Source organism: Symphalangus syndactylus, chromosome 9 (assembly GCF_028878055.3).
Source record: "Symphalangus syndactylus isolate Jambi chromosome 9, NHGRI_mSymSyn1-v2.1_pri, whole genome shotgun sequence".
NCBI classification, from domain to species: Eukaryota; Metazoa; Chordata; class Mammalia; order Primates; family Hylobatidae; genus Symphalangus; species Symphalangus syndactylus.
Window position 1 is genome coordinate 111798720 of NC_072431.2, and position 23741 is coordinate 111822460.

General features: G+C 41.1%; 1 protein-coding gene and 1 pseudogene across 1 annotated transcript in view; both read left to right on the forward strand.

The window, feature by feature from the left end:
• TAF1L (TATA-box binding protein associated factor 1 like) overlaps positions 1-23741 on the forward strand; it is a 110892-nt gene that overhangs the window by 39228 nt on the left and 47923 nt on the right.
• On the forward strand, positions 22931-23390 carry LOC129490497 (U1 small nuclear ribonucleoprotein C-like; annotated as a pseudogene).

Consider the following 23741-nt stretch of genomic DNA (forward strand, 5'->3'; position numbering starts at 1 on the left):
AAGTCAGGATTTCTCCCCTCCTGCAGGTTGAGCATGCTGCATGCAGGAAGGGCTGTGGTCATTTTCTTCTTTTTTTTCTCATCGACTTTTTCTCCTCTTCTCCCATCCCGGTAGCTGTGCTTTGTGGTTAGAATCCAGAGAGAGAGAGAGAGAGAGAGAGAGAGAGAGAGGCAGGCGCTCCCTCTGAAAGCCACTGCTGTGCCACTCTGCTCCGGGGCCCTCTTGGCTTGGCAGGCGTTTCAGATTGCCCACGGGGCAGCTGCTTTCTCCATGGAGGTACCCCTGCCCTGTGGCTGGTGGTCACTCACCTGTGTCCCCTTGACAGAGCTTCTCTATTCCAGATGGCTCTTCCTCCTCAGGCCCTGACAATCCAGCCATCCATTCAGCTTCTCTCTGTTTGCCCTTTAGGTGGTCTTCTTGGAAACAACCTAAGACAAGCCAACGTCGGTTAGCTCCTGTGGGAGGCCCACACCTGGTCTGTGAAAAACACATCATTTTTGCCCCACAAGCTAGGGGAGCCTTTTGTCTTTCTTTCACTGTGCTTTTGAAGCAGCTAGCCACCTGCCTTCAGGTGGGAGTCAGTCACACACTGGATCTCTGTGTCAGTCAAGCAGTTAGAACATATCAATTTTCTCCTAAAAATCAACCTTTTAAAAATTGAGACGAGGGGAAAGGCACCACCTCTGACCTCACTAAAGTGGGCGTGGTGGGGGAGAAGCTACACTGACATGTCCACAGCTCTCTCTAAAAATCTCCTATTTCCTTGAAGGCCACATTACCAGGAGTCAGGTGGGACCCCTTACCCCTCTTTTTGGGGAGTAGGTTTCATACTACAGCTCTCTCCAAAGAAATCCTCTTGAGAAATGCTTCAGTTGCCATCCTCTACACCTTCATTGTGGAAAAAGGGTCTAAGAACTGGGGAGCTGGTTCTTGGCACCTATTTTGAAAATCCCGCAACTTCTTTGGCACCTCATTTGGAATGCGGTTCCCATTGTCTTTGGACCTCTGCTGAAACTCGCATGTAACATTCTGTTCCACAAACCTGCCATGTTTGGTCAGGACAAGGAATCAATTAGATAAATATATAAAGCGCCATGTAAATGCAAAATAAACTTACGTAATGGGAGATGACATTTTAAAAGTAAAGCTAAGCTCAGCGTATGAGTTGTGATTGTCACATTGAGAGGTAAATAAGATAGGGGCTGGTGTGGGATGGAGGTTTCAGGTAGGCATGAGTAAGACCGGCTGGAGACAGGAAAGGTTTGTGGCAGGGCGTTTTGCTCGTACGGGTGAGTGAAGGGAAGGCCTCCGCCTGAGCAGTGACAGCCCTGTGTGGCAAGGACCTGCTTCATCCCAGAGTGACCACACTTAGGGTGTCATGTTTGGATAGCCCCTAACTTCAGACTCTACCTTTCAGGTCCCTGGCATTGGTAAATAAAATGGCAATTGTAAATGAAACCTGTGGTTTTTAAACTGTTGTGAGTTATCCTGGAATTTCTTGCAGGAACTTGAGGGACTTCCACAGAAAGGTGGGGGAGCCAGGTGGGCAGGAGTCCTGGCTATCTGTCCCAGTTCCACCAGAGCAGTGTCCTGCTATTCGCTTTATGAAATGGAGATGTTGTGTCTGATTCCATCAGGAAAGAAAGAGAATTCTGCTGCTATAAACCATCTTAAAGCCACTGAGTCAGATCAGTAAAATGCATGGCTGCAGTGAGTACTCATTATTCTAAATATACAACTTGTCTGCTACTACCATGACTACCAGAAACCATTTATTCAATCCCTCTTAGATTGTGGAACACTTTCCTGACATTAATTCTAATATTCATAACAACCCAGCAAGAGAGACAATAGTATTCTGATTTCACTGTGATTCAGAGAGATTAAATGGCTTGCCCAAGGTCACATAGCCAATATTTAAACTATGTGGGGGGGATGCATTGACTCCTAAGACTTACAAAGTATTAACTGGACCTCTAGCTAGGCAGACAACATGGTGTGTGTTCTGCGGAAGCAGAGATGGCCTAGTGTCATCACGAGAGGAAACCACCAATGCAGGGCCATGGCGTGCTCTCGGAGGAATGAGGCTGTAGAGGAAGATACAGGGACGGCCACACAGCTTTTTCTCTGTCTGTAGGATTGGGCTACCCCAAGCTCCAAGTAGTTCCTATCAGTAGAAATGGGGTTAGCAATGGAATGAGAGTGCTTAGTCTGTGAAGGTTAATCCCTGTTTAAGTGGGGGTTGCCATGCCCATCATCATGTGCCACCCTCCAAATCTCTGGGAATAATTCCTTATTTCAGAAACAAACAGCTGAATGCTATTAATGTCTCCACACTGACTTTCACGAAAAAGTCATTTGCATTGCAAGACAGCCTCCCCAATTTTTAAAGATGAAACTATGACACAATGTCCCCCAGATGGGACAGGAGTTCCAGGCTAGTGACGAGAACTCACCAAAAAGAAGTCTTCTAACTCCTTGGGCTGTCTCTTCAAGCAAAATTCCTTGAGTAGCCAAGGTTGAAGGAGTCAGCGCTGCCCTGAGCCTGCGGGGTGCATGGGAGGACCAGGTGTTTCCGGCAGCCGGCTGCCAAGTGTGCAGAAATGGGCTCCCTGTTGAGTCTCTCCTGTTCCAGTGACTGGAGGGTCTCATTAGCCTGTGCACACTAATGGGTTTCTTTAGGGACAATGAGGTCCTTGGGGATGTGGAGGCTGGAGAGAAACTGGTAAAGCTGATGGAGTTTTACAGATTTCATGGAGTGCAGTTTGAATGTATCCCTCCCTCTTGGTGTAATCCCAGCTGCTTTAACAACTTCTTTGTGTTTAGCATTTTTTTTTTTTTTCTGGAAGCCTTGACAACAGGGCATTTTGACTTCATTATTAAGAATGTGGACCCTGACCTAAGTGTGCTAAAGGGAGAAAAGTGATACAGATGGGGAGCTGGGAAAGAATAACTCAACGCCTACAACAAGGAAGCCAACAAAATATGCTAACTTAAACAGAAAGTATGGTCAGCAGTTTCCATCACTGAAATATATCAAGCTGTCAGGGAGGCATGCAGGCCTCCCACCAGCAAGGCCTCTGGGGTCTCTCTCAGTATCTGGCTCCCAGTGCACACCCTTTTCCTTTCTACCAGCCCCAGGAAGTTTTTAAACAGCCACCCCTTTTAAAGTGCTACTCCTCTTTCAAGATTCTGCTCCTTTTATTACTGAGGGAGGAATTCATCGCCTCTGCTTTCTTCACAAAGAGTCCCCATTAGCACCCTGGCCTGAACACCATTTAAACTGGACAGTAGGATATTGCTGTACAATTTTCCTCTGGCTTAGTAATGAAGCCCAAGCCATCTGTTTATTTACAATAACCCCTTCATCCTCAGTTATAAGGTAAAACTCCGTGGTGTCTCTAGGACAAGGGATCTACAGCTCCTCTGGCCACATAGGGCCAAGTTAGCCTCGTGACATGCTGGCACCTCACAGGTCCAGCCAGCGAGGGAGGTATGTGTGTGAATGGGGGTTTATAGTGTTGGGGTGGGGACTCAGGGCTATTTAGCCAGCTAGCAGGACTTTGAGAATCCAAAGAGCAAATAATACTTGAATTAGTGTGGGTAGCATCCCGGACCATCAACCTGGGAGAAGAAGCCAGGGCAGGTCTGGAAGTAAAGGACTTAGAGGCAGGGTTTTGTTCTTCAGATACTCAGTGAGCATCTATCACACATCTGGCTCTGTGAGGGGACTTTCCTTACCTGCCCTCATTTAACCCTAACCTGGAGAAGCTGCTTATAGATAAGGAGGCTGAGGTTCTCAGAAGCTAAAGTGCTTGCTCAGGATTACAGAGCAAAGTAAGGGACTGGGATTTGAACCCAAGACCTCTGACTCAAATTCAGGGCTCTGTCCAGCAGGCTGTACTGCCTTTGCCCAGCCATGGTGGGTCCCACATAGTCACTATAAATCCTTGGTTACCTACCCCTTGATGTCTAGTTTGTTTCTTCTTTTTCTGCCATTTCTAGCAGCTATCCACCTAGGGGATTTATTCCTTCAGTAAGAAAGTGGCAATATGGAGGACTGCCTAAGCAGAATTCTCAATGGAATCTTGCACGGTGAGGCACAGTTTAGAGGTCACTCTTGAACATGCATCCCAGGCATTTCCACTGTCTAATAAGTTGGTATGAATTTTCAGTCTCTGTCTCTATTTTTCTATGACTCAGGTTATTTTCTATTCAAACTCCATTTCGCTATCTGGCAGAAAATTTAATCTCAGTTCATTTGAGGTGAAGTTATTTATTTCAGGCTCCTACTTGAGTTAATTCAAGATTTTAATCCCTGACCCCACTCCCAACCTGAGTTGGCAGTGGTGTTGGGAGATCCAGGGGTCTTAGGTGGTGTCATAGCTTCAGGGGCAAGAGGATCAGGCCCGTGGCTGTTGGTACCTTTGCATTCTGTTACTCACTGAGATGGGCAAAACTACTTGTGCTCAGGCCTTGCCATCCTGCCACACTGGCATTTACCAGAGCACCAAGTTGCTAGCTGGCCTGTAGCCATGCGGTCCTCTCCATTTCAGCTGTGTTGTCCCTGCATCAGGGCTTTAATGTCTTTTCAGATTGGTTTTCTCTTTCCCCCCCACACTCCTCTGGGGCACGGAGAGGGTCTACTGTTCTCCACACCTTTCTGGTCAGTGGGAAACCCAAAAGGGGTATTTTAGGTCTTCTCTGCTTCAACACCATCCCAATCATCTATGCCCAACTGCTGCCTGCCTGGTGGGGCGGGACATTCTAGGAGGTCAAGTCCAGTTGGGATGCAGGATGCCGCTCAAGTCCAGTTGGGATGCAGGGCACTTAGGACACAAGGCAGAGGTCACTTCTCTGAAGTCCACACTCTTGTTTAAAGGTTCTGTTTCTTCATTTAAAGCAAGTCTTAGGGAGTTGTGGGAACATGCTGGAGCCCAAGGAGCTCCTCAGATACCACCACCAGCCCCTTCTCTTTTGCTTCCCTTCTCTTCAACCTCAGTTCAGAGAAACTTAAAAAAATCCTTTCTCAGTGTCAGGGAGAGAAAACTGGTTCTGCTGGTTCTTCCCAAGGAATCATGGCCAGCATCAACCTTCCCTCTTTTTTTTTATTTTTATTTTTATTATACTTTAAGTTTTAGGGTATATGTGCACAACGTGCAGGTTAGTTACATATGTATACATGTGCCATGTTGGTGTGCTGCACCCATTAACTCATCATTTAACATTAGGTATATCTCCTAATGCTATCCCTCCCCCCTCCCCCCACCCCACAACAGTCCCTGGTGTGTGATGTTCCCCTTCCTGTGTCCATGTGTTCTCATTGTTCAGTTCCCACCTATGAGTGAGCTGTGGGCCAGTGAGTGAAAGGGGAGAGGGTTACAGATGAAAATGAGTTGTGTTTGTAGGATTGCTAAAGGACGGTGATTATAACTCATAAAATTGTCCTGTCCCAGTGAAATTGTTTAAACCTATGCAGTAGTAACGGCAAGTACTTTTCTAGTGCATACTATGTGCTAGGCACGAGATGCTGCCAGTATAATAACTTATTTCTTTCTCATGAATCCTATTTATTCTATATATATAATTATTATTTTAATTTTTAATTTTTGTGGGTACATAGTAGGTATATATAATTATGGGGCACATGAATGTTTAGATATAGGCATACAATATGAAATAAGCACACATGGAGAATGGGGTGATTGCAAATATTTTATCCTTTGAGTTACAAACAGTCCAATAACTCTTTTAATTATTTAAAACTGTACAAATAAGTTATTATTGATTATAGTAACCCTGTTGGGCTATCAACCTAGTAAGTCTCATTCATTCTTTTTATTTTTTTATACCCATTAACCATCTCCCTTCCTCCCCAGCACCCTGCTACCCTTCCCAGCCTCTGGTAACCATCCTTCTACTTTCTCTGTCCTTGAGTTCAATTGTTTTGATTTTTAGGTCCCACAAATAAGTGAGAACATGTGATATTTGTCTTTCTGTTCCTGGCTTATTTCACTTAACATAATGACCTCCAGTTCCATTCATGTTGTTGCAGGTGACAGGCTCTCATTCTTTTTTATGGCTCAAGTACTCCATTGTGGATGTGCATCACAATTTCCTTATCCATTCATCTGCTGATGGACATTTAGATTGCTTCCAAATCTTAGCTATTGTAAAAGCTGCAACAAACATAGGAGTGCAGATATGTCTTCAATATGCTGATTTCCTTTCTTTTGGGTATATACCCAGCAGTGAGATTGCTGAAGCGTATGGTAGCTCTATTTTTAGTTTTTTGAGGAACTTCCAAACTGTTCTCCATAGTAGTTGTACTAATTTACATTCCCACCAACAGCATATAAGGGTTCCCTTTTATTTACATTCTCACCAGCATTTGCTATTGCCTTTCTTTTGGATAAAAGTCATGTTAACTGGGGTGAGATGATATCTCATTGTTGTTTTGATTTGCATTTCTCTGATGATCAGTGATGTTGAGCACCTTTTCATATGCCTGTTTGCCATTTGTATGTCTTTTGAGAAATATCTATTCAAATCTTTTGCCCATTTTTTGATTGGATTAGATTTTTTCCTAAAGAGTTGTTTGGGCTCCTTACATATTCTTGTTATTAATCCCTTATCAGATGGGCAGTTTGCAAATATTTTCTCCCATTCTGTATGTTGTCTCTTCACTTTGTTATTGTTTCTTTGCTCTGCAGAAGCTTTTAAACTTGATATAATCCCATTTGCCTCCTTTTAACTTTGGTTGCCTGTGCTTGTGCGGTATTGCTCAAGAAATCTTTGCCCAGACCAATGTCCTGGAGATTTTCCACAATGTTTTCTTGTAGTAGTTTCATACTTTCAGGTCTTAGATTAAGTCTTTAATCCATTTTGATTTGATTTTTGCATGTGGTGAGAGATACGGGTCTCTCGTCTATTTCTGCAGTAGTTTTATTCTTCTGCATATGGATATCCAGGTTTCCCAGCACCATTTATTGAAGAGACTGTCTTTTCTTCAGTGTATGTTCTTGGCACCTTTGTCGAAAATGTGTTCACTGTAGGTGTATGGATTTGTTTCTGGATTCTCTATTCTGTTCCATTGGTCTATGTGTCTATTTTTATGCCAGTACCATGCTGTTTTGGTTACTGTAGCCCTGTAGTAACCAGAAGTAGTACTACAGTACTAGATAGCTATGTAGTAATTTGAAGCCAGGTAATGTGATTCACCCAGTTTTTTTCTCTTTGCTTAGGATGGGTTTGGCTATTCTGTCTTTTTTGTTTGTTTGTTTGTTTTTTGTTTTTTGTGGTTCCATATAAATTTTAGGATTTTTATTCTATTTCTGTGAAGAATGTCATTGGTATTTTGATAGGGATTGCATTGAATCTGTAGATTGCTTTGGTAGTATGGACATTTTAACAATATTGATTCTTTCAATCCATAAACATTGAATATTTTTCCATTTTTTGTTTGCTTTAATTTCTTTCATTTGTATTTTATAGTTTTCATTATAGAGATCTTTCACTTCCTTTTTTGCTGTTTACTTTTTTATTAGTACAGATAACAACATTACAGCTTACAAAATGAATTTCTAAGCTTTACTAGTTATGTTATAATCAGTAGATACTAAAAATTCCAAGAAATAAATGACTTTTTTCTTCTTTCTATAACCTCTCCAATCTCTAAAACTTAACTGATGGTTAACGTACTGTAAATAGTTCCAACATCATCATATTGTTTTTGTGTTTTGGATTTGCATGAAAGAACAATAATGATGAAACTCATTCCAATCATAATGTTTATGTTTAATACTGTGAGGAGTTGTACTTTTTTTTAGCCCATTGAGCACTGAAGCTCAATTTTAGTGTACAGATCAAGATAAAATCATAACCTTTTAAATGTGTTGCTATATACTATTAATGGCATTATATTAAAATGACTTTGGGCATCAGAGTAGATCAATCTACTTTGGAGGTATGGGCTGAAAATGTTTATAAAATGTTTTATTAAAATGATTAATAAGGAAATATAAATAATTACAGATATTTTCATTGTTCTTTTTATACAGAAGATACACAGAAACTATGATGCAGATTGACGTAGATCAAGGCCATGCTATGTGTGTAATACAGTGGTATTATGATAGAGATATAAATGACAGTACTTAGTTTTGGTAGAGTGGTTGCCACAGAAATGTTTATCATTTTTGTCAACGAAGGTCAACACATAAAGACCTGCTCATTTTTTAAATGGAGGTTGAGGTAATGTTATAAATGTGAATTTAAAAGACAGCTTGATGGTCTGATAGGTTTAGACTGGGGAGGAGGCTGTATCCAGCAGAGAACAGCATAAGGAAAGCACAAGGCACATACTGGGAATCAGGTTTAATAGTTCAGGATACCTGCTCATTGGTAAATAGCAAAATGCAAGGCTAGAATTCTGGGATAACCTGGCTTGATAATGATATATATCTATATATATCCATATCTACATGTATCACCTTCTGCCATTATGTATATATTGAGATGCAGTCTTGCTCTGTTGCCTAGGTTGGAGTGCAGTGGCACTATCTCCACTCACTGCAACCTCCACCTCCCAGGTTCAAGCAATTCTCCTGCCTCAGACTCCCGAGTAGCTGGGATTACAGGCGCCCACCTCCATGCTCAGCTAATTTTTGTGTTTTAGTAGAGATGAAGTTTCACTATGTTGGCCAGGCTGGTCTTGAACTCCTGACCTCAAGTGATCTGCCCACCTTGGCCTCCCAAAGTGCTGGGATTACAGGCGTGAGCCACTGCGCCTAGCCAATAATGATAATTATAATGAGAAATGAGCCTTTTAAAGGTTAAGAAAGAGTCACCGAAGTATGATAAATGAAACTAGGAGTCATTGGTTTGTTTCCAAGTTACCAGATTGGAAGTCAATGGGACTGTTGACATTGGCAAGAGAAAAGGCCTAGTTATCCCATTACTAGTAGCACCAAAACATAGGGGCTGCAGCTACTACAAGGAGAACTGGGGATCTTAGTAGGAAGAGAGGAGGTGATAAGTACAGAGCCTTTCTCTCTTCTCCATCCTGCCCTTATGCCACTGCCAACCTTTTACTCTAAATAACATCTCAGTCTACCCAAGCAAGAATACATTGCTTTGGATATGGCACATTAAGAAAATGAACATGCTTTTACAGCATGGGACACAATTCTTTTTTTTTATTATTATATTTTAAGTTTTAGGGTACATGTGCACAACATGCAGGTTTGTTACATATGTATACATGTGCCATGTTGGTGTGCTGCACCCATTAACTCGTCAGGTAGTATTAGGTATATCCCCTAATGCTATCCCTGCCCCCTCCCCCCACCCCACAACAGTCCTCGGTGTGTGATGTTCCCCTTCCTGTGTCCATGTGTTCTCATTGTTCAATTCCCACCTATGAGTGAGAACAGGCAGTGTCTGGTTTTTTGTCCTTGCGATAGTTTGCTGAGAATGATGGTTTCCAGCTTCATCCATGTCCCTACAAAGGACATGAACTCATCATTTTTTATGGCTGCATAGTATTCCATGGTGTATATGTGCCACATTTTCTTAATCCAGTCTATCGTTGTTGGACATTTGGGTTGGTTCCAAGTCTTTGCTACTGTGAATAGTGCCGCAATAAACATACGTGTGCATGTGTCTTTATAGCAGCATGATTTATAATCCTTTGTGTATATGCCCAGTAATGGGATGGCTGGGTCAAATGGTATTTCTAGTTCTAGATCCCTGAGGGATCGCCACACTGACTTCCACGATGGTTGAATTAGTTTACAGTCCCACCAACAGTGTAAAAGTGTTCCTATTTCTCCACATCCTCTCCAGCACCTTTTATTTCCTGACTTTTTAATGATGGCCATTCTAACTGGTGTGAGATGGTATCTCATTGTGGTTTTGATTTGCATTTCTCTGATGGCCAGTGATGATGAGCATTTTTTCATGTGTTTTTTGGTTGCATAAATGTCTTCTTTTGAGACGTCTCTATTCATATCCTTCGCCCACTTTTTGATGGGGTTGTTTGCTTTTTTCTTGTAAATTTGTTTGAGTTCATTGTAGATTCTGGATATTAGCCCTTTGTCAGATGAATTGGTTGCAAAAATTTTCTCCCATTCTGTAGGTTGCCTGTTCACTCTGATGGTAGTTTCTTTTGCTGTGCAGAAGCTCTTTAGTTTAATGAGATCCCATTTGTCAATTTTGGCTTTTGTTGCCATTGCTTTTGGTGTTTTAGACATGAAGTCCTTGCCCATGCCTATGTCCTGAATGGTATTGCCTAGGTTTTCTTCTAGGGTTTTTATGGTTTTAGGTCTAACATGTAAGTCTTTAATCCATCTTGAATTAATTTTTGTATAAGGTGTAAGGAAGTGATCCAGTTTCAGCTTTCTCCTTATGGCTAGCCAGTTTTCCCAGCATCATTTATTAAATAGGGAATCCTTTCCCCATTGCTTGTTTTTGTCAGGTTTGTCAAAGATCAGATAGTTGTCTATATGTGGCATTATTTCTGAGGGCTCTGTTCTGTTCCATTGGTCTATATCTCTGTTTTGGTACCAGTACCATGCTGTTTTGGTTACTGTAGCCTTGTAGTATAACTTGAAGTCAGGTAGCGTGATGCCTCCAGCTTTGTTCTTTTGGCTGAGGATTGACTTGGCGATGCGGGCTCTTTTTTGGTTCCATATGAACTTTAAAGTAGTTTTTTCCAATTCTGTGAAGAAAGTCATTGGTAGCTTGATGGGGATGCCATTCAATCTATAAATTACCTTGGGCAGTATGGCCATTTTCACGATACCGATTCTTCCTACCCATGAGCATGGAATGTTCTTCCATTTGTTTGTGTCCTCTTTTATTTCGTTGAGCAGTGGTTTGTAGTTCTCCTTGAAGAGGTCCTTCACATCCCTTGTAAGTTGGATTCCTAGGTATTTGATTCTCTTTGAAGCAATTGTGAATGGGAGTTCACTCATGATTTGGCTCTCTGTTTGTCTGTTATTGGTGTATAAGAATGCTTGTGATTTTTGCACATGGATTTTATATCCTGAGACTTTGCTGAAGTTGCTTATCAGCTTAAGGAGATTTGGGGCTGAGACAATGGGGTTTTCTAGATATACAATCATGTCATCTGCAAGCAGGGACAATTTGACTTCCTCTTTTCCTAATTGAATACCCCTTATTTCCTTCTCCTGCCTGATTGCCCTGGCCAGAACTTCTAGCACTATGTTGAATAGGAGTGGTGAGAGAGGGCATCCCTGTCTTGTGCCAGTTTTCAAAGGGAATGCTTCCAGTTTTTGCCCATTCAGTATGATATTGGCTGCGGGTTTGTCATAGATAGCTCTTATTATTTTGAGATATGTCCCATCAATACCTAATTTATTGAGAGTTTTTAGCGTGAAGGGTTGTTGAATTTTGTCAAAGGCCTTTTTCTGCATCTATTGAGATAATCATGTGGTTTTTGTCTTTGGTTCTGTTTATATGCTGGATTACATTTATTGATTTGCGTATGTTGAACCAGCCTTGCATCCCAGGGATGAAGCCCACTTGATCATGGTGGATAAGCTTTTTGATGTGTTGCTGGATTTGGTTTGCCAGTATTTTATTGAGGATTTTTGCATCAATGTTCATCAAGGATATTGGTCTAAAATTCTCTTTTTTTGGTTGTGTCTCTGCCAGGCTTTGGTATCAGGATGATGCTGGCCTCATAAAATGATTTAGAGAGGATTCCCTCTTTTTCTATTGATTGAAATAGTTTCAGAAGGAATGGTACCAGCTCCTCCTTGTACCTCTGGTAGAATTCGGCTGTGAATCTGTCTGTTCCTGGACTTTTTTTGGTTGGTAGGCTATTGATTATTGCCACAATTTCAGGGCCTGTTATTGGTCTATTCAGAGATTCAACTTCTTCATGGTTTAGTCTTGGGAGGGTGTATGTGTCAAGGAATTTATCCATTTCTTCTAGATTTTCTAGTTTATTTGCATAGAGGTGTTTGTAGTATTCTCTGATGGTAGTTTGTATGTCTGTGGGATCGGTGGTGATATCCCCTTTGTCATTTTTTATTGCCTCTATTTGATTCTTCTCTCTTTTCTTCTTTATTAGTCTTGCTAGCGGTCTATCAATTTTGTTGCTCTTTTCAAAAAACCAGCTCCTGGATTCATTGATTTTTTGAAGGGTTTTTTGTGTCTCTATCTCCTTCAGTTCTGCTCTGATCTTAGTTATTTCTTGCCTTCTGCTAGCTTTTGAATGTGTTTGCTCTTGCTTATCTAGTTCTCTTAATTGTGATGTTAGGGGGTCAATTTTAGATCTTTCCTGCTTTCTCTTGTGGGCATTTAGTGCTATAAATTTCCCTCTACACACTGCTTTGAATGTGTCCCAGAGATTCTGGTATGTTGTGTTTTTGTTCTCATTGGTTTCAAAGAACATCTTTATTTCTGCCTTCATTTCATTATGTACCCAGTAGTCATTCAGGAGCAGGTTGTTCAGTTTCCATGTAGTTGAGCAGTTTTGAGTGAGTTTCTTAATCCTGAGTTCTGGTTTGATTGCACTGTGGTCTGAGAGACAGTTTGTTATAATTTCTCTTCTTTTACATTTGCTGAGGAGTGCTTTACTTCCAACTACGTGGTCAATTTTGGAATAAGTGCAATGTGGTGCTGAGAAGAATGTATATTCTATTGATTTGGGGTGGAGAGTTGTTTAGATGTCTATTAGGTCTGCTTGGTGCAGAGCTGAGTTCAAGTCCTGGATATCCTTGTTAACCTTCTATCTCGTTGATCTGTCTAATGTTGATAGTGGGGTGTTAAAGTCTCCCATTATTATTGTGTGAGAGTCTAAGTCTCTTTGTAGGTCTCTAAGGACTTGCTTTATGAATCTGGGTGCTCCTGTGTTGGGTGCATATATAGTTAGGATAGTTAGCTCTTCTTGTTGCATTGATCCCTTTACTGTTATGTCATGGCCTTCTTTGTCTCTTTTGATCTTTGTTGGTTTAAAGTCTGTTTTATCAGAGATGAGGATTGCAACCCCTGCTTTTTTTTTGCTTTCCATTTGCTTGGTAGATCTTCTTCCATCCCTTTATTTTGAGCCTATGTGTGTCTCTGCATGTGAGATGGGTCTCCTGAATACAGCACACTGATGGGTCTTGACTCTTTATCCAATTTGCCAGTCTGTGTCCTTTAGTTGGAGCGTTTAGTACATTTATATTTAAGGTTAATATTGTTATGTGTGAATTTGATCCTGTCATTATGATATTAGCTGGTTGTTTTGCCCATTAGTTGATGCAGTTTCTTCCTAGCCTTGATGGTCTTTACAATTTGGCATGTTTTTGCAGTGGCTGGTACTGGTTGTTCCTTTCCATGTTTAGTGCTTCCTTCAGGAGCTCCTGTAAGGCAGGCCTGGTGGTGACAAAATCTCTCAGCATTTGCTTGTCTGTAAAGGATATTATTTCTCCTTCACTTATGAAGCTTAGTTTGGCTGGATATGAAATTCTAGGTTGAAAATTATTTTCTTTGAGAATGTTGAATATGGGCCCCACTCTCTTCTGGCTTGTAGAGTTTCTGCCAAGAGATCTGCTGTTAGTCTGATGGGCTTCCCTTTGTGGGTAACCCGACCTTTCTCTCTGGCTGCCCTTAGCATTTTTTCCTTCATTTCAACCTTGGTAAATCTGACAATTATGTGTCTTGGGGTTGCTCTTCTCAAGGAGTATCTTTGTGGTGTTCTCTGTATTTCTTGAATTTGAATGTTGGCCTGCCTTGATAGGTTGGGGACATTCTCCTGGATAATATCCTGAAGAGTGTTTTCCAGCTTGATTCCATTCTCCCCTTCACTTTCAGGTACACCAATCAAACGTAGATTTGGTCTTTTCACATAGTCCCATATTTCTTGGAGGTTTTGTTCATCTCTTTTTGCTCTTTTTCTCTAAACTTCTTTTCTTGCTTCATTTCATTCATTTGATCTCCAATCACTGATAGTCTTTATTCCACTGATGCTTGTGCATGCATCACGTAGTTCTTGTGCCATGGTTTTCAGCTCCATCAGGTCATTTAAGGTCGTCTCTACATAGTTTATTATAGTTAGCCATTCGTCTAATCTTTTTTCAACGTTTTTAGCTTCCTTGGGATGGGTTCGAACGTGCTCCTTTAGCTCAGAGAAGTTTGTTATTACCGACCTTTTGAAGCCTATTTCTGTCAGCTGGTCAAAGTCATTCTCAGTCCAGCTTTGTTCCATTGCTGGCGAGGGGCTGTGATCCTTTGGAGGAGAAGAGGTGCTCTGGTTTTTAGAACTTTCAGCTTTTCTGCTCTGGTTTCTCGCCATCTTTGTGGTTTTATCTACCTTTGGTCTTTGATGATGGTGACCTACAGATGGGGTTTTGGTGTGGATGTCTTTTTTGTTGATGTTGATACTATTCCTTTCTGCTTGTTAGTTTTCCTTCTAACAGTCAGGTTCCTCAGCTGCAGGTATGTTGGAGTTTGCTGGAGGTCCACTCCAGACCCTGTTTGCCTTGGTATCACCAGCAGAGGATGCAGAACAGCAAATATTGCAGAACAGCAAATATTGCTGCCTGATCCTTCCTCTGGAAGCTTTGTCTCAGAGGGGCACCTGGCTGTATGAGGTGTCAGTTGGCCCCTACTGGGAATTGTCTCCCAGTTAGGCTACACGGGTGTCAGGGACCCACTTGAGGAGGCAGTCTGTCTGTTCTCAGAGCTCAAACACCATGCTGGGAGAACCACTGCTTTCTTCAGAGCTGTCAGACAGGGACGTTTAAGTCTGCAGAAGTTTCTGCTGCCTTTTATTCAGCTATGCCCTGCCCCCAAAGGTGGAGTCTGCAGAGGCAGGCAGGCCTCATTGAGCTGAGGTGGGCTCTACTACTCACCTGCTTTGTTTACCTACTTAAGCCTCACCAATTGCAGATGCCCCTCCCACAGTCAAGCTGCCGCCTTGCAGTTTGATCTTGGACTGCTGCGCTAGCAGTGAGCAAGGCTCCGTGGGCGTGGGACCTGCCAAGCCAGGCGTGGGATATAATCTCCTGATGTGCCGTTTGCTAAGACCACAGGAAAAGCATAGTATTTGGGTGGCAGTGTCCCGATTTTCCAGGTACAGTCTGTCACAGCTTCCCTTGGCTAGGAAAGGGAAATCCCCCGACCCCTTGCACTTCCCAGGTGAGGCGATACCCTGCCCTGCTTTTGATCACCCTGTGTGGGCTGCACCCACTGTCCAACCAGTCCCAATGAGATGAACCAGGTACCTCAGCTGGAAATGCAGAAAGCACCCTTATTCTGTGTCAACCACGCTGGGAGCTGCAGACTGGAGCTGTTCCTATTCGGCCATCTTGGAATGGCTATCGAGATCTTGCACTTCTTTAGTTAATTCCTAGGTATTTAATTTTATGTGTGGCTATTGTAAGTGGGGTAACTGTTTTATTTCTTTTTCAGATTGTTCACTGGTGGCATATAGAAATGCCACTGATTTTGGTTATGTTGATTTTATATCCTTCAACTAAGTTTGTTCATCATTTTTAATAGGTTTCTTGTGTAATCTTTAGATTTTTCCAAACATAGGATCATATCATCTGCAAACAAGGATGATTTCACTTCTTTTCTAATTTGGATGCCCTTTATATCTTTCTTTTGTCTGATTGCTCTAGCTAGGACTTCTAGTACTGTGCTGGATAACAGTGATATCAGTGGGCATCCTTGTCATGTTCCAGATCTTAGAGGAGAGGATTTCAGCTTTTTTCCCATTCAGTATGATACTAGCTGTGGGTCTGTTGTATATGGCTTTTATTATGTTAACTTATACTCCTGCTATACTCAGTTTTTTGAGGGTTTTTATCATGAAGGAATGTTGAATTTTATCAAATCCTTTTTCAGTATCAATTGAAATAATCATATAGTTTTTATCCTTCATTCTATTGATATATCACATTGATTGATTTGGTATGTTGAACTGTCTTTGCAAAGTATTTGCTATGTTAAGCCATTCTTGCATCCCAGGGATAAATCCCACTTGGTCTTGATGAATGATCTTTCTAATGTATTGTTGAATTTGGTTTGCTATTATTTTGTTGAAAAAATTGCATTAATATTTGTCAGAGATTCTGGCCAGTAGTTTCCTTTTATTGATGTGTCTTTATCTGGTTTTGGTATTGGGGTAATGCTGGCCTCACAGAATGAGTTTGGAAGTATTCCCTGCTCCTCTATTTTTTTGAGATAGTTTGAGTAGGATTGATGTTAGTTCTTTAAATGTTTTGTAGAATTTGTCAGTGAAGTCATCGGGTCCTGGGCTTTTCTTTACTGGTAGAGTTTTTGTTATGGCTTTGATCTCACTACTTGTTACTGGTTTGTCCATGTTTTGGATTTCTTCCTGGTTCAATCTTGGTGGATTGTATGTGTCCAGAAATGTGTCCATTTGTTCTAGATTTTCTAATTTACTGGCATATTGTTACTCATAGTAACTTCTAATGAACCTTTGAATTTCTGCTGTATTAGTTGTAATGTCTCCTTTTTCATTTCTGGTTTTATTTATTTGTATCTTCTCTCTTTTTTTCTTAGTTAGTCTGGCTCAAGGTTTGTCAATTTTGTTTAACTTTTCAAAATCCAACTTTTTGTTTCATTGATCTTTGGTATTTTTTCACTTCAATTTCATTAATTTCCACTCTGATCTTTATTGTTTCTTTTCTTCTACTAATTTTGGGTTTGGTTTTTTCTTGCTTTTCTCATTCCTTGAGATGCATCATCAGGTTGTTTATCTGAAGTTTTTTTCTCTCTTTTTTTTCTGAGATGGAGTCTTGCTCTGTCACCCAGGCTGGAGTGCAGTGGCACAATCTCGGCTCACTGCAAGCTCCACCTTCCGGGTTCATGCCATTCTTCTGCCTCAGCCTCCTGAGTAGTTAGGACTACAGGTGCCTGCCACCGCGCCCAGTTAATTTTTTGTATTTTTAGTAGAGACTGGGTTTCACCATGGTCTCCATCTCCTGACCTCACGATTCACCTGCCTCGGCCTCCCACAGTGCTGGGATTACAGGTGTGAGCCACCGTTTTCTCTTTTTTTGATGTAGGCACTTATAGCTATAAAATTCCTTCTTAGTCCTGGTTTTGCTGTATCTCATAGGTTTTGGTATGTTGTGTTTCCTTTATCATTTGTTTCAAGAAAATTTTCAATTTTCTTCTTAATTTCTTCATTGACCCACTGGTCATTCTGGAGCATATTGTTTAATTTCCATGTGTTTGCATAATTTTCAAAATTTCTCTTGTTATTAGTCTCTAGTTTTATTCCATTGTGGTCAGAGAAAATACTTGATATTATTTAAAAATTTTTGAATGTTTTAAGACTTGTTTTGTGACCTAACATATGGCCTATCCTTGAGAATGATGCATGTGCTAAGAAAAAGAATGTGTATTCTGAAGCCGTTGGATGAAATGTTCTGTAAATATCTATTAGATCCATTCGGTCTGTAGTGCAGATTAAGTTTAATGTTTCTTTGCTGATTTTCTGTCTGGAAGATCTGTCCAATGCTGAAAGTCGAGTGTCTCAAAGTCTCCAGGTATTATTGTATTGGGGCCTATCTCTCTTTTTAGCTCTAATAACATTTGCTTTGTGTATCTGGGTGATCCAGTGTTGGGTACTTATATATTTAAAATTGTTATATCCTCTTGCTGAATTGACCCCTTTATCATTAGTGACCTTCTTTGTAGCTTCTTACAGTTTTTGTTTTGAAATCTATTTTGTCTGATATAAGTATAGTTTCTCCCACTGTTTTCTGGTTTCCATTGGCATGGAATGTCTTTTTCCATCCATTTATTTTTAGTCTATGTGTGTCTTTATGGGGAAGTGTGTTTCTTGTAGGCAGCAGATCAATGGGTCTTGTTTTGTCATCCATTCAGTCAGTCTATGTCTTTTGATTAGATAGTCCATTTACATTCAATGATGTAATTGATAAGTAAGAACTTACTCCTTCCATTTTGTTACTTGTTTTCTGATTTTTTATGGTCTTCTCTTCTTTCTTTCTTTCCTTTCTGTCTTCCTTTAGTGAAAGGTGATTTTCTCTGGTGATATGATTTAGTTTCTTGCTTTTTATTTTTTTGTGTCTCTGTTGTATGTTTTTTGGTTTGAGGTTACCATGAAGCTTACAAATACCATCTTATAGCCCATTATTTTAACCTCATAACAACATAACACTGTTTGCATATTCAAGCAAAAAATAGAAGATAAGAACTCTATGCCATAACTTTGTTTCCCTGCTTTTTAACTTTTTGTTGTTTCTATTTATATCTTGTACTGTGATATGGAGTTAAAACCAGGTACTATGAGGGCTCACCTGATTTTTGGTTCTTATGAAGATGTTTTTTCTGTATAGATAGTTATTAACTTGGTGTCCTTGCAGGGGGGATGATAGGTGGAGCCTTCTAGTCCGACATCTTGCTGCTCATCTTCCTCCTCCTGCTCCTCCTCCTCCTTCTTCTTCTTCTTATTGTTATTATTATTATTATTTCCCTTTACCAGTTAGGAAACTGAAGCAAAAAAGGGGTTAAACAATTTATCTGTGGTGGCACAGGTAGTAACCTTTAGAGCCGGGAGTCAAATCCAGGCATTTTGCCTCCAGTATTTGTGCTTTAAGTGCTCCATGGCTTCACTGCTTACATTCATAAATAACAGATTATCCTTCGTTTAGGCTTGGGCTGGGGCTGCTTTCACATTTACAGTGCCGTGGGGATTGGGGCAGGAAGAGAATGACATAGTTTCCACTGAAACCTTATGCTTGCTAATTTCCCACCCTTCCTCCCTTCTTCTTGAACAGATACCATGTCCTTGGGTTGGAGCCCCTTCTCCACTCACATTGGACAATAGAATCACTTGTCCAATCAGGTGAAAAATGAAGGATGCCCTGGAATGAATTTGTGAAGGAGTGTGTGTGTGTGTGTGTGTGTGTGTGTGTGAGAGAGAGAGAGAGGGCGAGAGAGAGAGAGAGAGTGTGTGTGCATGGTGGGGAGTTCCAGGTAGACAGAACAGTGAATGTAAAGCCTCTATTTTTGAGTCCACAGAAAGCATCCATTTCATGAGTATTATTCTACATAATACATTGAACACATTGTGTTAACTCATTAAGGCAAAGTAAAATTGGAAATTTTGTTCTTTAAAAAAATTATGAACTAATAAACTTTGTTAAAATCTTTTCTCTGCACCTATCAGAATTTGTAGGAGGCAAGTGCACGCAGTCACTGTCATGTGACACTTCTCTTGTACAAGCTCCTCTTCCACTTTTTGTACAGGCACATAATAAAATTCTCTTTTCTCCATAATATATGAAACTGGGAAAGTACTGGTGACATTTTGCAATACGATATAACAACTGGTGAGTTTGGGAAGTAATGATGTAATTGAATTAGGCACAACTGCTAAAATCCTTATTTGTTGCCATGGAATTCTGCCAACATTTCATTTTCTGTAATTCTGCAGAAGTAATATGAAACAAAATTAGACTTTTTCATCTACTGGAGAAATTGAAACATGTTTATTTAGTTGTTACGGCATGCAAGATATTTTCTCAAGACTTCGAGTCAGAAGGGAGTCAGAAATTTTGACACTTTTTTGCAATTCTTGTAAAAACCCTCAAATTGTAGGAAAATGAAAGTGGTAAGTAAATGACCATTAAGGAATCATGAAGTGAGAGTTTCTAGAAAGTGAAGAATCTGGGTAAACCAAAGTTGTTCTTCATAACAGAGATTAGAGGCCACATGGCAATGATAGTAATAAAGCAGCAAGAGTAATGCTGCCCCAGATACTCTCCGGCAGCTTCAGAGAGGTGGACTGATCTGAGCACTGAGAACATTTAAGTGTGGGAAACATTTTTCTCCAGCTTTAACTTCTTAATACAAGCTCCATTTCCACGCGTCCCACTCATGCCAACTGCCAGCACCACAAAAGCGCTTAAAAGTTTCCTTGTCTTAATGGCTTCCACTCTCCCCTCCTCCCAGGCACCCATCATCCCTGACTTAAACCTGTAGAGAAGCCAGACCAAGTTACGTCTCTTCAGAAAAGGAGCAGCTTGAACCATTCTACCCACTTCCAGCCTGGCTTCTAAATCTGGGGTCTCTTTGATAATACTCTCAGCCCAGTGGAGAGGAAAGTCTACTGGGGACAGCTAAAATTTGGCCTACCCTTCCTAGCATAGCCAGTCCAGAAGCCATGGGCCTGGAAATGGAATGGGTCCAAGTTCTCCCAAAGGCTTTTGTTTGAGAAACACTGGCTTAACTATGAAAAAGCATTCTCTGCTGAGCTGAGAAGTAGCCCCTCTGCCACCACCACCCAGGGAAGTCCATAGTAAGAACCCTTAGGAAATGGAAGAGGAACAGGTTAGAAACCTGGGTGACTTTCAGGGGTGCTAAGTGGAAATCATATTTTTGTGATTACAAAAAAAGTTTCAGTCACATTCAAGTTCATGTGTAGTCAGTGCCGAAATGTAGACATGAGGTCTTAAACTGGGATGCATGAAATCCTTGAAATTGTGCATAAAAGTTTGTGGTTGGGAGGTGTGGGTGGGGTATGTGTAAGCATTTTTTGAACACTGAATCCGTATCCTCCATTGATTTCTCAAAGGAGTCTGCAACACCTCCCTTACCTCCACTGCCACCAAAGTTAAGAACCAGTGACTTAAAGGAATTGTAGACTTTTCTTCAGCTGGAAAGAATCTTGGATGGTATTTAGTTCATTTTTGCTCCCTTTAAAATTTTTCTGACATAAAATTGAGTCTGATTAACATGGGCTGTTTTATAAGTGTTGAAGTCTTCTAGGCTTTTTCTCTTCTGAAACACCTTCCAGATGGGTCTTGGAACATGCCTTGTGATGACATCGAGTAGGGCTGTGGTGATGGATCTACCCGTGTAGATGCATCTACATGTGATCGTCTATCCGTGTGTGCCAGAAGGGCTGCTGAGGGGGTGGCAGGCACACTCCTGTCCTCTGGTTTATTTTCATGTGTTTTAACTTGGAGCACAAAGATAGGATTCTGGTTCAGAACTCCAAGCCCCTTCATTTCAAAGGGAACTAGTGAGATTCATCCTTATGAGAAGAACCTGGCGTGGCCCCACAAATGACTTCATTGTGATGATTTTCATGGCCCAACTTTACCCCGAATATTACACATTTATTTCTTTTGCTTTTATGCTTAAAGCAGCTCAACAATGCATAATTCAAGATGATTATGGCTTGCAAAACCCTGTTTTCTCAACACAAATACTTAAAAAAGAAATCAGCTTGATACTTGGTACCCTTCACTGCAGCTGGGTTCACTCCTCCCAAGTCAGGTCTTTTCATTCAGTGAATGGAAGTTACATATGAAGAGCAGAATGAGAAAACCACAGAATTCCAATCTCCACAAGAGATTTCGCTGGGGTGAGATGGGAAGCAGAATAGTCAGTTGATTCTTTCAATGTCTAAGTTAGAAGTGAGGCCTTCTTATTAAGTAGAGTAGAAAATACTTGGCAACCATTCGCTGTAAGGGTGGAGGTGAGGGGAGAAGTTAAAGATGACTCCCAGGCTTCTGATTTGGTAATTGAGGCCCACAAATGGAAGAAACTCGGGGAGATATAAATGGGCCCCATTATGGATATGTTGCATTTGGATCCAGGTGGGCAATTTGGTGTGCAGTTCAATATGAGGGTCTGAAGCAGTGGGTTGGGCTAGAGATAGGATTTGGGAGCTATCAGTAAACCTACAGCCTATGCACCACTGGGAGTTAAAGAAGAGAGTTTCAAAAAGGAAAGCAATGATGCCAAGTATCTCAGAGAAGTCAACTAAGAAAGAACAAACTATTCCCTGGGTTAAACAATGAGGAAATCATTGATGCCCTTAGGACAAGCAGTTTCTGTGAATTTGAAGAGGTAGAAGCCAAGTCATATCTGATGGAGGACCTCTCCAGAAGCCCAGATAAAAAGAAGACAAATTGGAGTGATAGCTAAAAGAGGAATGTAGAATGGTGAGAGTTTTGCCTATTATTTTTTTGATTTAAAGAGACTTGAATATGATGAGAAGAAACCAGGAGGGGGAAGTTGAAGAAACAGGAGAGCAAATGAATCATTGATGGAACAAATTCCTGGATGGATATGGAGAAGAGTAAATTCAAGAGCGGTGACACAAGGACAGTGGTGACACTGGCCTTGACACATTCGTCCTCCAAGACACCCGGGAAGGAACACAGAGATGTGGATAAGCTTGTGAGTGGGGAGTGGGAACTGAGGAAGCTCATCCCTGGTCATCTCCGTTTTATCAGTTAAAGAAAGTAGGGGTACTTAGGATAGGCTAGGGAGCATGAGAAGAATGGCAAAAATTTGGACCTATCATGGAGAAGAGGGGAAAAGGGTAACTGACCAGAGACACAGATACAGATGGCTAGAAGCACTGAGGACCCAGATGAGACTGGAAATCCTAAATGTATAGTAGTAGCACCAGTCCACCTAGCTGTGTGTATTTCTCTGACACTTGGCTACCAGTGGGTAGCATGGAAGAAGATGGATATGTTTGGGTCAATCCAGGGTTGGAGATTTATAAGACAGGGTTAATAGAAGTGGGTAAAAGAGATAAGGAAGCTGGGTTTTTTGGGTAGAAAGTAGTTGAAGTGATAAGAATGGGACCTGGGCAGGAAAGGGAAGAAAATGAAACAGGAAAGGATGATACAAAACAGAAGACTAGGGTAAAATGAAGTATACAAGTTGCTGAAGATCTTATGAAGATCAAAGAACAGGTATAATCAGAGTAGGGATGAAAAGTTCTAGAAAGACATGATAGTATGGTCAGAGAATTCCTGGAATAAAATGTTGTGTTTTTTTTTTTCCAAACATTTTACCACTATTTCCATGTTATACTGTAAGTTTGAAAAATGTATTACAAGGTCATCTCCAGGCGTTGTGGAATGGAGTGGCCAACCTCCTTCAGAGCAACATGCCCAAGTCTTATTGTGTCTATTGCAATACGTAGCTGTCCCATGATTCTCCATCTGTGAGAAAGGCCAACTTCAGTGGTAGGAAACACAAAGAGAATGTGAAAGACTACTACCAGAAATGGATAGAAGAACAGACTCAGAACCTGATTGACTAAACAATGGCTGCATTTCAACCAGGAAAGATACCTCCTACTCTGTTCTCTGCTCCTCCTCTGCAGGGGCAATGATACCCCCTCCCCCCAGCCTTCCAGGTCCTCTTTGCCCAAGTATAATGCCAGCACCCCATATGGGAGCCCTCCCATGATGCCAATGATGGGCCCTCCTTTTCATGGGATGATGCCAGTGGGACTTGCTCCTGGAATGAAGCCACCCATGGGAGGTCACATGTCAATGATGAGGCCTCCCGCCTGTCCCATGATGGTGCCTGCTTGGCCTAGAATGACTTGACCAGATGGTTAAGGATAGTGCAGAGGCCTTGTGTATCAGGTTTATATTACTTGTTCTACTTCACTAGGAGACCATGGTGCTGTGACTCTGGGTGTTTTCATAACAGCACGATAAGGAAAACTTTCTCTCTTTTCTTATCAAAGAGAGAATAGTTTTGGAGGGGAGAAGTGGGACCAAAAAAAGTAGTTTGTATTTGTATTGTGAAATGTGAAAATAAAATTGTTAACTCTTTTCATAAAAAAGAAACTACAACAACCAAAAAACCCCAAATGTATTACAAGTGAAAGTGTATATGTTTGGCAACTTAAATTTGTTATTTTGTATTATCTGTGCCTTTGGCTCTCTTCCATATGATAATCCCAT